Here is a 13,739-nt window from a genome sequence, read left to right as displayed (position 1 = left end):
TAGGGCAATGATTTTAGATGGAAAATAAATACCATCAATTTTAATAGTTAAATATTCAGTATGAGTTAGAAAAATACAACTGCATTTTAAATTGTGAATTCATTGATGTTGTCTACGATGAGGCTGACTTAAAGTAGTTTTAAACAAAACAAATCGTATAATTAATTAAAACAATAAAATAAAAATGTTATATATACAACAGTGCAGATGATACGTCTATGGCCAGTAGTCTGATGACAAAAACTTCTATAATTTCTGCCTTCCCTCATTTTTGCTGGTAATGAAAAAAAAAAAAAAAAAAAGGCAACTTTCATCTCAGTAAGAATTTTGTGATTTTTTTTTTTTGAGTGATTAAAGTTTGTGAACAGTTGTTTCATATTAAAAATGTCATTAGAAATGTGATGGCCATAAATTCTCTAGAAATCTAAATTATCGAGCCAAAAAAATAACTAAAAAATACCACTAGAACTGTGCTGACCATAAGTTCTCTGGAAAGCTACATTATTGAGCCAAAAAAATATCTGAAAGACTAATAAATTATTTAGTTAAATTAACATGTTTTTCTTATTTTTGCCGAGTATGCCTTTTTATAGAAAAAAAGTTACTCCTTTTTTATTGTGTAAATTAATTGCCTTCTCTTCATCTCTCCATAGCCTTTGGTTCAGATTTGTAATTTCTGTGCTAGACTAACACAAAACTCTTGTGTTAGTTACACCTGTGACGACAGCCACTCCACGATCCCTCATGCAACACATATATTGAAAAAATACTCAACATCACTGATCATCAGAAATCACAGTGGGATACCCCTTATTGCTGTCAGAATGGCCATTACTGAAACATAAAAAACAATAGATGCTGTCATGGGTACAGTAGAGGGGGATGTTTATATACTAGTGGTACAAATGTAAATTAGTCTAAAGCTCTATGGAGAACAATATGGAAATTCCTCAGAGAACTAAAAACAGATTTACTGTTCAATCAATCCAGCAATCCCATTACTGAGTATTTACCAAAAGGAAAAGAAGTCATATCAAAAAGACATCTACACCTGAACGATTACTGCAGCACAATTCACAATTGCAAAGAGCAGAGATGTAGAACCAACCTATGTGCCTACCAACTGAGGAGAGAGTAAAAAAAATGTGATATATATATATTATATTATATTATACTATGGAGTACTACTCAGTATGAAACAGAATGAAATATGTTTTTTGCTGAAACTGGGTTGAAAGTGGAGACTATCATCCTAAGCGAAGTATCTGAGGAATAGAAAAACAAATATTATATGTTCTCAGTTATAAATGGGAGCGAAACAATGGGTATATATGGTCACCAAAAGTGGAATAATGGACACAGCAGGTGGGGGGTGTGTGTGTGAGGGATCAAAAACTGCCTGTGGGGTACAATGTACATTTGAGCAACAAGCACACTACAGTCCTGGATTCTATCACTCTACGATTCATCCACGCAACAGGTACACCCCCTAAATCTTTTAAAATTAAAAAAAAAAAATAACTTAGTGGCCTAAAAGAACAACAACAAAAAATTAACTCAAACATTGTATATTGATTTATGCTTAAGTTTTTAAAAAATCTAAAAAAAGGATGATCTCATAGTAGTAGTGAATAGAGCAGTGGTTACCACAGACTGCAAGAAGGGGAGAGGGGATTGCTAAAGAGGTACAAAGTTATAGTTAGAAAGACTAAGTTGTGTATACAACTTTTGCATAGTAGGAGGACCATAGTCAACAATAAGGTATCATAGAAAAAAGGATTTTGTATGTTCCCACCATAAATAAATAATAAATCTTTGAGGGGACGGATATGCTAATTACCCTGATTTGACACTTAAAACGTGTGTATTAAAACATCACATTGTCCTCCATAAAAATATGAACAACCACTGCATCAATAAAAATAATGAATATACCAAATAAATGTATTTGAGAACATTGTGAGTGGTGTGACACAATTGCTGACAAAAATAATAAACTTCACCATGGAAGTTCCCACTGCAGGTGGGTTTTTAATAAATATTACATATTATTAAAAATGTATTAGAACTTTTTTTTAGATCTAAAATAGTATTTAAGTTTGTGGGCACTGCCCCCAGATTTCCTATGTTGGAATTCCAACTTTGGTGTTCATTAGCTATGATGTTGAACATATACGTATAAAGACAAATACAGAAGTAAAACAACTTTTGATGCCTGGTTTCCTTGAATGGCAAATGGGGCCGGTGACAGCACTGACCTCACAAGGATCTGGGAACAAGAATTAATGATGTAAAACTCTCAGATTGCTGCAAGGAGTATCAGCTGCTATTATCATCATTAACACATACTTATTGAGTGATGATTATAGTTAAGGCAGAGATTCAGCTGAAATTTCCATTGTATCTGATTACTGTGTAATTGATCACAATTTCATGGAGCAGAGATCAATATTGAGGAAAGGCCAATACATTAATAAAAATATCTGTTGCACTGGTAGACTTTAAACATTTTGGGAACCATGTCATGCACCTGGAAGTACGGGCACTGGAGTTCAGCTTTAATATTGACAATTTTACTTGCAAAATGAGATTCTAACTATGTCTATTAAGGTAACAACTCATCTGTGGCAGAACTTTGTCATTTTCAGAGACGAATAGCGTGGCTCTGTGGAAATAGCCAAATGTCACCTAGCCCATGAAGATTTGATTGAAATTAATCTCAGTGATAAAAGTCCAGGTTTTGCAGGGACAAGGCTAGATTTTGGGGGGTAGGGAGTGGGAAGACCATTATCTTGGCCACAGAGAAAAGGGCTTCCACTGTGAATTGTCTTTCAAAGGTTAAAATGTTATTTTGTTTTGTATTCTCTCCCTGTATAAATGCTTATAGGCACTGTCTTTTAATTGGTGGTGTTTGACTTCTTATTTGTAGATAAATTACGTTTTTACTGTGGATGTTTTCCAAGATTTGTGACTAGGCTCCATGGTTTATTATGTGCTTTCAATTTTCTGTCAGGTTTTATATCTTATAATCTTCAGGATTTCAACAGATGGTGACTCTTTCTGGAGGTTAGATGAGCAATTAAAATGCTGTCTGGTTGCTTTGTGTCAGTGCATATGCTATTCACGTTTCATGCTAAATGTGAACAAACCACACAGTCTTCTTTTGCCTTACTTTCCTCTTCGGGAATTTAGGAATAGAAATACACATTCTTCCTGACTGCTGTGAGGAATGAGTCATAGGAAAGATCTGACATCTAGCTTAGTTAATATCCTCCAAAGCTAGGCAAAAACCATACATCCTCAAACGTACTTCTAAAACTGCTCTCAACAGGGGTTCACAGCACACATTCAAATAACATTATAAATGTAGGTTGCACATTAACCTTCAGAACAAGAAATTAATTACCCAGTAGTGCTCCTTTGGGTTCCTTGAAGACAAAGGTGTCTAGTATAGATATTATCTTCTACTTTGTTAATTGTTGATACCTGTTTTCAACTTTGATGAATGTTATAGAGCATTTATAGAGCATATAGAACTTTTATTCCAGCCTCGCTACGTAGGACTCTATTAAAAGCCAAAAGAGATATTGAATTGTGCCAGAACCATCAAGGATTTTGATTAAATTCAACAAACTTATTGCACATCCCATCTACAAAAGAAAAAGTTTTATTCTTAACATGAAGGGTCAATCTTGAAAATAAAAAAAAAGTTAAGTAATACAATTTTTGTCCAGAATGCATTTGCAATAAATTTGGAACAGACAGAGATATAACACCAATGCCTAGAGGGCACTCAATAAATGTTTATTAAAAGATTGTTAAATGTCATGAGAGAAATCAAGGACTGGTATTGGAGCATGGGAGAGGGATTGATTTTGAAATGGAGTCTTAAGGAAGATTTGACAAAAAGAGCATTATTTACTGTAGACTTTGAACACAGATTTGGTTCTTGAAAAGAGAGGTTCTTGGTATTGGGACTGGACCATTCTGGGTTACAGATTTGGAAAACCAGTTAGTATCTTCAGGGAGCTCTGTGCAATATGGTGGTATTAGAGATTACAGTATGTAGTCATGGAAAACAGTGAGATGTGGGGGAAGGAAGAAAGTGTAAGGCCAGCTTATTTAGAACTCACATACTAAAGAATTTGGACTTTAGATAATGGGAAACATTAATGTCTGAAGACACAGGTAGTGGTGTGCCAGTAAACCTCTTCTCTAAGACCTGACTTGTAACATTTGGGAACTTTCATGGGAACTAGGAAGAGATGCACACAGTCCATTCTTGCCAGCCTCTGTGAACTGACTGCAGGGTACCATTGGCAGGGTTTAGGATGCTTAGCTAACTAGTTTAGAATGTTTATCTTGACATCTTCTTAATGAATAGATTGGAGATAGAAGTTGGAAGACTGAACCATAAACCTAGGTGAAAGATAAAAAAAAAACAAAAACTAAAGCATAGGGATAGAAGGCCGAGAAAATAAGGAAAAAATACTTGGCATAGCAGGGTCTCTGAGTCTGGGTCTGAGGATGGATTCTGGGTTATCTATGAACTCTCTGAAATGGTCTGTACTTTTTTATATAAGTGCCTTTTGGGGGATGAGTTTTTGTTAAATTTTTTATCATTTCCTGAGATAGGGAATGAAAAATAGAAACAAAAGCAGAGGATTAAATACCTTCCTACGTAAATGTGAGTGTTTGAAAACAAAATAACTTGAGACACAATAGAGGAAGTGCAAGGTGGTGGGCAGAGCACAGGCCAGGAAGTCAAAGGACTTTTACTTTGTACCTTCTTAGCTTTGTGACCCTCAGCAGGTAATTTAACCTCTTCATAGCTCATTTTTAAAGATCCTTCTATAAAGAGCCTGTTGATAATTGTTAAAATTGGCTGTTATTATTAAGCCAACGGCACTTTTGGGTTTGTTATAATGCAACGTGATTCATATAATTACACACACATATAAATATATATGCTTTTAATTTTTCTTATGGATAAAATCTTAGAAGATGTGGGTAAATAAAATTTTACTTTACTTTTACAGTAGGATTTTAATTTTTTGATTTCTCTTCAATCTAGCATCACATTAATTTGTGGATATAGTCAAAAAAGAATTTAAAGGCAACTGAAATCAGTGAGTCTCATAAATGTCTGCTCATCCATTAATGGACTTAAATGAAAACTGACATTGGTTGATAATCAATATGCAGGTTAGGAAGGAAGTATCTTAGGGTTTAGGATTCGACTCATATCATTTTTAACGATTTGCCTGGAGGCTTCTCTTGTCGTACTGAGCTAATTCTTTAAAACAAATCTGGGAGAATTGAACAAGTGATCCATTTCTTATCCTAAATGATAAAACATGACTATAATAGATTCTAAGGAGTTCTCCTAGACATATTTAAAAAGTTTGAATTATATAAACAAATATCTGCCCACATGAAAGTAAAACATAAGAATATTCAAGTGAGGGGTGGGAGAGGAGGGAAGAGGGAAGGGGACGAGGGAAGAGGACTGGCAAGTTGTCCTCTACTGTGCACTATGTGAGGGTACACAGCAGACCCCGTGGGGGAAGGGAACAGCTACAACTTGAGCTTTAGCTTAGAAACAAAAACAACATAACCTAAATGTTTATATGTCCTCATATTAATCTGAAATTTGAAAAAGAAATTTGAATTTATGACATAAAGTGGTCCAAGTTTTCTAGGGCTGCTGCAATAAATTACCACAAACTTGGTGGCTTAAAACAATAAAAATGTATCGTGCCACAGTTAGGAAGGCCAAAATCTGAAACCAAGATGTCTACACCCTGAAGAAGAATCCTTGTCTCTTACCATTTCTGCTGTGGCAGCCATTTCTTCGTTTTCCTTGGCTGTGGTCAGTCTCTGCCTCTGTCGTCACTGTGTGCACAGTTGTGTGTGTAATCTCCCTTTGCCCCTCTCTCCTAAGGACACTGTGATGGTATTTGGGGCCCAGATTCTCCCAGAATATTATCTTTATCTCAAGATCCTTAACTTAATCACATCTCCAAAAATGCCTTTTTCAAGCAAGATAACATTCACTCTTTTGACGTACAAGATAATATTTACAGATTTTGAGATTAAGAAGTGAATAAAGTGAATATATGATCCTAGTATTCTGGGAGGCCAAGGCAGGTGGATTGCCTGAGCTCACAGGTTGGAGATAAGTCTGAGCCAGAGCAAGACCTCATCTCTAAAAATAGCTGGGTGTTGTGGCCAATGCCTGTAGTCCCAGCTACTTGGGAGGCTGAGGGAAGAGAATCACTTGAGCACAGAATTTTGAAGCTGCTGTGAGCTATGACACCTTGGCACTCTACTGTAGGTGACAGACTCTGTCTCAAAAGAAAAATAAAGAATATATGCAGTTGCCATAAATTTCATGTAAATGACAAAAGTATTGTGTAGAATAAGGTTTTGTTTTTTTCTTTTTTTAGAGATGGGGTCTTAGTCTGTTACTCAGGCTGGTGTGCAGGTACAATTATAGCTTATTGTAACCTCAAAGTCCTAGGTTCAAAGGATCCTCCTGCCTTGGCCTCTCTAGAAGCTAGAGCTGCAGGGATGACCCATCATTTCTGACCCTATAATAAATTCTTTTCATAAAAATAACTACTGGGAGTAAAACATAAAGAGATTCTTACTTTACTTATGTCTTGCCTAGGTCTCCATATGTGGATGTGTGTGTGTAAATATATATATATATTTATTTATTTATCCCCCTTTGAACATTAATAGCTAGAAATTACTTTTGTCTATGTTCCACAATTTCAACTTAACTTGGGTGAAAAACATCTAAAGACACTATGAGAAACTGCAGTAAAGGTATTAGGAGTTCACACAGCTATCCTCTAAAGCAGAGGTGAAATATGCCTGGTTTGATTGATGAATTAACATGTGCCTATCATTTATTTATCTCCTTCTTTGAGATATATCAGTTTTGCTAAGGAGGTTGGAAATGGTTAGTGCCAGTGTTTATCATGTACACAAAAGATATTCAATAAACAATTGATTCCTCTGTGAGGCTTTGACTTTAAAAAAAAAATCATCATTTTAAGGCTAGTCTTTGATTAAGAACCTTGTTGTCAACCCAGATGTAACTATTTTAAAACTTATTTTAACCAAACAGTGTGGTGGTGGCACAAAAACAGAGGCATACATAAAGACCTATGGATCGGAACAAAGAACCCAGAAATCATCCTCATATTCCCATCTGATTTTTGACAAAACAGATAAAAATACATACTGAGGTAAAAAATACCTGTTCAATACATGGAGCTGGATATCCACATGAAACTGGCTAGCCACATGTAAAAGACTGAAACAGGATCTGCACCTTTTATCATTCACAAAAATTAACTCATGATGGATAAAATACTTCTACCTAAGGCAGGAAACTATAAGAATCCTAGGAGAAAATGTCGGAAAAAGTTTTTATAGCTATTGGCCTAGGCAAGAAATTCATGCAGACATGAATTCATGCAAAGCAATCACAGCAAAAACAAAAATAAATATATGGGACATGATCAAATTAAAAAGCTTCTTCACAGCGTAGGACATAATCAAAAGAGCAAATACATAACCCACAGAATGGGAGAAAATATTCACATGCTATACTTCTGATAAAGGACAAATAACCAGAATCTACAAAGAGCTCAAACAAATCAGTACAAAACAACCAAAAAACCCCATTAAAAGATGGGCAAAAGACACGAACAGGAATTTTTCAAATGAAGTTACAGTAATGACCAACAAACTCACAAAAATGTGCTCAACGTCTTTAATCATTAGGGAAATGCAAATCAAAACCACAATGAAATATCACCTAACTATAATAAATATGGCTTACATTAAAAAGTCCAAAAACAACAGATGCTGGTGTGGATGCAAAGAGAAAGAAACTATTCTGAGCTGTTGGTGGGACTGCAAACTAGTGCAATTTCTATGGAAAATTACATGGGGATACCTCAAAGAACTGAAAGTAGATCTACTGTTTGATCCAGTGATCCCACTACTCTCAAATGTTTATTGCAACACAATCCACAGTCACAAAGATGTGTAAACAATCCAAGTGCCCACCGACACATGAATGGATTGATAAAAAGTGGTATATGTGTCCTATGGAGTACTAGTCAGCCATAGAAAATGCGATCTAGTATCTTTTTGGAGGAAAACTGGAGGAAACTCGAAACCATTCTTCTAAATAAAACATAACAAGAATGGAGAAACAAACATATGTACTCAATACTAAATTGGAACTAATCAACCACCAATTAAGTGCAAATATGGAGGTAAATTTCAATGAAAATCAAGGTAGAGGAAGGGAAGAGTCAGGGATGGGTAAGTTCACAGTTGTTGGTTACAGTACACAATATCTGAGTAAAGGGTATGTTTTGATTCAATCCGTACAAAAACACAGTATATAAACAAAACGTGTACTCCCTAATATTCTGAGATTAAAAAAAAGAAAAAAGAAATTTCCAGGTTTTATCCCAGGTATGCAAGTTTGGTTCAACATACATAAACCCATAAATATAATTTACCACATAAATAAAATCAAAAACAAAGATCATAAGATTCTCTCAATTGATGCAGAAAAGACTTTTAACAATATCCAACATCCTTTCTTGATAAGAACACTTAAGAAAATAGGGTTAGGTGGGACATTTCTTAAACTGATGAGGCAATCTACAACAAACCCACAGCCAATATCATACTGAATGGAGTAAAAAATGGAAGCATTTCCACTCAGATCTGGAACTAGACACAGATGCCCATTGTCCCCATTGCTATTCAGTACAGTGCTGGAAATCCTAGCCATTGCAATTAGAAAAGAGAAGGAGCTCAAGGGTATTAAAATGAGAACAGAGGCCAAATTCTTGCTCTTTGCAGATGAAATGATCTTATACTTGCAAAACCCCAGGGACTCAACTACAAAGTTCTTAGATGTGATCAAGGAATATACCAGTGTCTCAGGATACAAAATTAATACCCACAAATCAGTAGCCTTCATATATGTCAACAACAGTCTAGCTGATAATAAAATCAAAGACTCCATTCTTTGCACCATCTGTGCAAATACCACAAAGAAGATAAAATACCTGGGAATATATCTAACAAAGTATGTGAGATATTTCTATAAAGAGAACCATGTAACTCTGAGAAAAGAAATAGCAGATGTTAACAATGAAAAAACAGACCATGCTTGTGGCTGGGAAGAATCAACATTGTTTTTTTTTTAATTGTGAAATGTTTATTTCTAATTACAAATAAATGAAATTTTGTCTTGAAGCATGGTGTAGCATGGGTAACAGTCTTAATATAACAACAGTAAACTACATTGCTAGATTTTGCAACAGTATGAGTAAAAAGCCAAAGTCAGTGGGAAGGTTGAGATTGCATCTTTCTCACCAGATCAGAAATTCTTGGGGCAGTATTTGCAAAAGCACAACAAAGATCATCTTCCACAACAAGCCTACTTTTGTATTTAGACTTGATAACCAACAAGCTGGAAAACCCTGTTTCACAAAGATACGTTCTTGGAAATGGAAGAAGGCGCAACACAGTCTCAGACAGAACAGGATATGATTGCAAACACTTGATCCAGAATTTTGTAACTGGCATTGTAGAGAAATCAGTTCTCACTGCATCGCTGTTCATAAGTTCAATGAACTCCTCTTGTGCTGTCTCAGGAACATCTTCAACTTTGACTGTGAATGGGCTTCTGGCAAGTGCAAATGGGGTGTCAGGTAGATTTGGAAAGTACGATGAAATTTCGTCTGCAAGCATGTGCAAGTGTTCTTTAACAGAAATTATCATCATAATCCTTTTGTCTGGTTCAATGTCATGTTCCTCAAAGAAAGAAGATAAGGTAGGCAATATGTAAATTTTATTTTCATCCAATTTTGTTTGCTAAAGCTGAAGTTTCAGGCGGCGCCTGTGGCTCAGTCGGTAAGGCGCCGGCCCCATATACCAAGGGTGGTGGGTTCAAACCCGGCCTCGGCTGAACTGCAACCAAAAAGTAGCCGGGCGTTGTGGCGGGCGCCTGTAGTCCCAGCTACTCGGGAGGCTGAGGCAAGAGAATCGCTTAAGCCCAAGAGTTGGAGGTTGCTGTGAGCTGTGTGAGGCCACGGCATTCTACCGAGGGCCATAAAGTGAGACTCTGTCTCTACAAAAAAAAAAAAAAAAAAAAGCTGAAGTTTCATTTGGAATGATCGAATCTTTTCAGACAAATCGAGGCATGTTGCATTTGGTCCTTGCAATGATAAATTTAACTCATTCGAGGTGGCAAAGATGTCAACCAAGTAAGCTATTTTCTGCAGTTCCCTTTTATTGCTGAAAAGTGCTTTGAACTGCGGTCTTGCTTTCTGATTAAAAAACGTTTTGAGTTCATCACAAAACTCCAAAACATTTTAAAACTTTTCCTCTCGACAACCATCTCACTTCAGTGTGAAATAGCAGAGCATTGTTCCGTGCATCCAACCTGTTGTACAGTTGCGAACACAGGTGACTGTTTAAAGTGCTCACCCTTACAAAATTGACAGAACTTATGACGCTTTTCATTACTTCTTATAACTCTTGTGGCAGCGTCTTCGTTGCTAATATTTGCCGATAAATCATACAGTGAGTTCCGATGACTTGGCGACTCATTCAGTACCAAATGTTGAAAGCCAGATCGACATCCTAGCATAGCTGGAGCACCGTCTTTGCAAACACCACAAACCTTTTCCCAAGAGATCTTAGGCTCTTTCAGAAATGAACCAACTGTGTCAAATACATCACGTGCAGTAGTTGTCATTTCAAGAGGTTTGCAAAAAAGAAACTCATCTTTAAAGTCGCCGTCATTAATATACCTCACGTAAATCAGTAACTGTGAACAGTTTGCAATGTCTGTAGATTCATCAAGCTGGACACTAAACATTGGAAGTGGAGCAGATTTAATTTCCTGGATTACCTGATCAAGAATATCAGCAGACATGTCATCTATTCTGTGGACAGTGTCGTTAGAGAAGGAAATTGCACTTAATTTCGTAACAAATTCATCTCCAATCATAAGTCAAACAATGTCTTTGGCTGCTGGCAACAGTAAATCCTTAGAATGGTATGTTAGCTCTGGTGATTCAGAGTGCTACCAAATATGAAGCTTCAATGGCTGCTACGTTTTGTTTGTGGTACTTAGCACCCGTGTCAAGTCTGGCTCTCTTGAGTCCATCAGCTTTGTTTCTAAAATAGTTGGTGTCCTTGTTGGCAAAGCTCGGATGCTTGCTATCAAAATGGCATTTTAGTTTGTTCAGCTTCATAGATTCAGCTAATAGAACTTCACAACAAATAACACATTGTGGTTTCTCAATTCCTGCTGTAATTATTGAGGAAAAACCATACTGTAAAAAATCTTCACTATATATTCTTTTATTAACATTCTTCTCTACACTATCCATTGTCATGGGATGGTTTGCTTTCTTTGGCAAGAGTGTATTTAGGTAATTTTCTGCTTGGTATTCAATCTTACCAGTGTTGGACTGGCCCTGAGATGGTAGCTCCTTCCTTGGCGTTGACTGTGAAGAATCAAGAGATGGTATACAATCCTTCAAGTAAACTGAGGTCTCTTCGCAGTGTGGTCCATAAAGCCCCTCTAAAATACTCTCAAAACCTACACATTGCATGAGGCGGTGGTGCCAAGAGTCAAGTTCCCGCCGGAATCCTCTCCTCTCTGCTACACACCGTGGGCTCCTGCACTGACTGGCGGGGCAGTGGCCATTCCATCTCTTCCCTTGTCCATCTCAAGAATCAACATTGTTAAAATGTCTATACTACCCAAAGCAATCTACCGATTTAATGCAATCCCCATCAAAGCACCAATGTTATGCTTTAAAGAACTTGAACAAATTGTACTTCATTTCACATGGAAGCAGAAAACAATCCCAAAGAGCCAACACAGTTCTTAGAAATAAAAACAACTCTGGAGGCATCACGTTATCAGATTTCAGGTTATACTACAAGTCTATAGTGATCAAAACAGCATGGTACTGGCATAAAAATAGAGACATAGATCTATGAAATAGAATAGAGAATCTAAAGATGAACACAGCCACATACTGTCATTTGATCTTTGTTAAGCCTGAGAAAAACATGCACTGGGGAAAAGAATCTCTATGTAATAAATGGTGCTGGGAAAACTTGTTAGCCACATGTAGAAGACTGAAACTGGACCCATATCTATCACCATTGACAAAAATTGATTCGCACTGGATAAAAGATTTAAATGTAAGACACAAAACAACGAAAATTCTAGAAGAAAGTGCAGGGAAAACACTTAAAAATACTGGCTTGGGAAAAGATTCTATGAGGAAGATCTCCTTGGCAATTACATCAACACAAAAAATAAATAACTGGGATCAGACAAGCTAAAAAGCTTCTGCACAACTATGGGTGCCACAACCAAGGCAAACAGACAGCCTTCAGAATGTGAGAAAATATTTGCATGTTATGAATCTTTAAAAGGCCTGATAACTAGAATATACAGAGAACTCAAATTGATCAAAAAGAAAAGAGCAAACAACCTCATTTGTAAGTGGGCAAAAGACATGAAGAAAAAGTTCTCTGAAGATGACAGATGAATAGCCAACTAGCAGATGAAAAAATGCTCATTGTCTTTAATATCAGAGAAATGCAAATGAAAATCACTCTGAAATATCACCTAACTCTAGTAAGATTAGCCCACATTGCAAAGCTCCAAATCTGCAGATGCTGGCATGGATGTGGAGAGAAGGGAACACTTAAACATTGCTGGCGGTGGGATTGCAAACTAATACAACCTTTATGGAAAGAAGTACGGAGGATTCTCAAAGAACTAAAAGTTGACATTCCATTTGATCCCACAATCCCATTATGAGGTATCTACCCAGAAGAACAAAAATCTTTTTGCCATAAAGACATTTTCATCAGAATATTTATTGCAGCTCAGTTGATAATTGCCAACTCATGGAAGCAACCCAAATGCCCATCAACCTGCAAATGGATTAACAAACTGTGGCATATATATACCATGGAATACTATTCAGCCATATGAAACGATGGAGACTTTACATCTTTAATGTTTACCCATACAGAGTTGAAACACGTTATTCTTAGTAAAGTATCCCAAGAAGGAAAAAGTATCCAATGTACTCACTATTAATGTGAAACCAATATATAAACAATCGCATGTCCACATGAACAATAAAGCACAAATATAGTCTAGCAAGGGGTAGGGGTGAGGAGGGAAAGAGGAGGGCAAGTGGGAGTATCTCCCCTGATGTGCACAATGTGAGGGTGTTCAGCACACCCCCGGGTGAAGGGCTCAACTACAACTTCAACTTTACCTTGGAAGTGAGAACAATGTAACCTAAAAATTTGTGCCCTCCTATTAATTTGAAATTTAAAAAATAGGGGAACTTATTAATTTCACTATAAACTTAACACTATGGCCTTGGCATCAGTACTGGAATAAACAAAAATATTGAGGGGAAAATAAGCATTCTTAAATATATATTTTTAAATGTGTATAAAAACTCAGTATATAGCAAAGTTGGTATTTTAATTCTACAGAATTTTTGATGGTTCATTGAAAGAAAGTGGTGGTATAATTGACAATTAATATGGAAAAAAATAAAAGTAGACCTTATTTTATATTATATACAAAAATAATTTCCAGATGGATAAAGAATTTAGGCTTATAGTACAAAACAATA

General features: G+C 36.3%; 1 pseudogene; it reads right to left on the bottom strand.

Moving 5' to 3' along the window:
• Nucleotides 1-9,387: 9,387 nt before the first annotated feature.
• On the bottom strand, nucleotides 9,388-11,672 carry LOC128563420 (protein ZBED8-like; annotated as a pseudogene).
• Between the last annotated feature and the right edge of the window lie 2,067 nt (nucleotides 11,673-13,739).

The sequence above is a fragment of the Nycticebus coucang genome, chromosome 13 (genome assembly GCF_027406575.1).
Source record: "Nycticebus coucang isolate mNycCou1 chromosome 13, mNycCou1.pri, whole genome shotgun sequence".
In the NCBI taxonomy this organism is placed as follows: Eukaryota; Metazoa; Chordata; class Mammalia; order Primates; family Lorisidae; genus Nycticebus; species Nycticebus coucang.
Note: the sequence above shows the minus strand (reverse complement) of the source record. Positions and strands in the feature narration are given on the sequence as shown.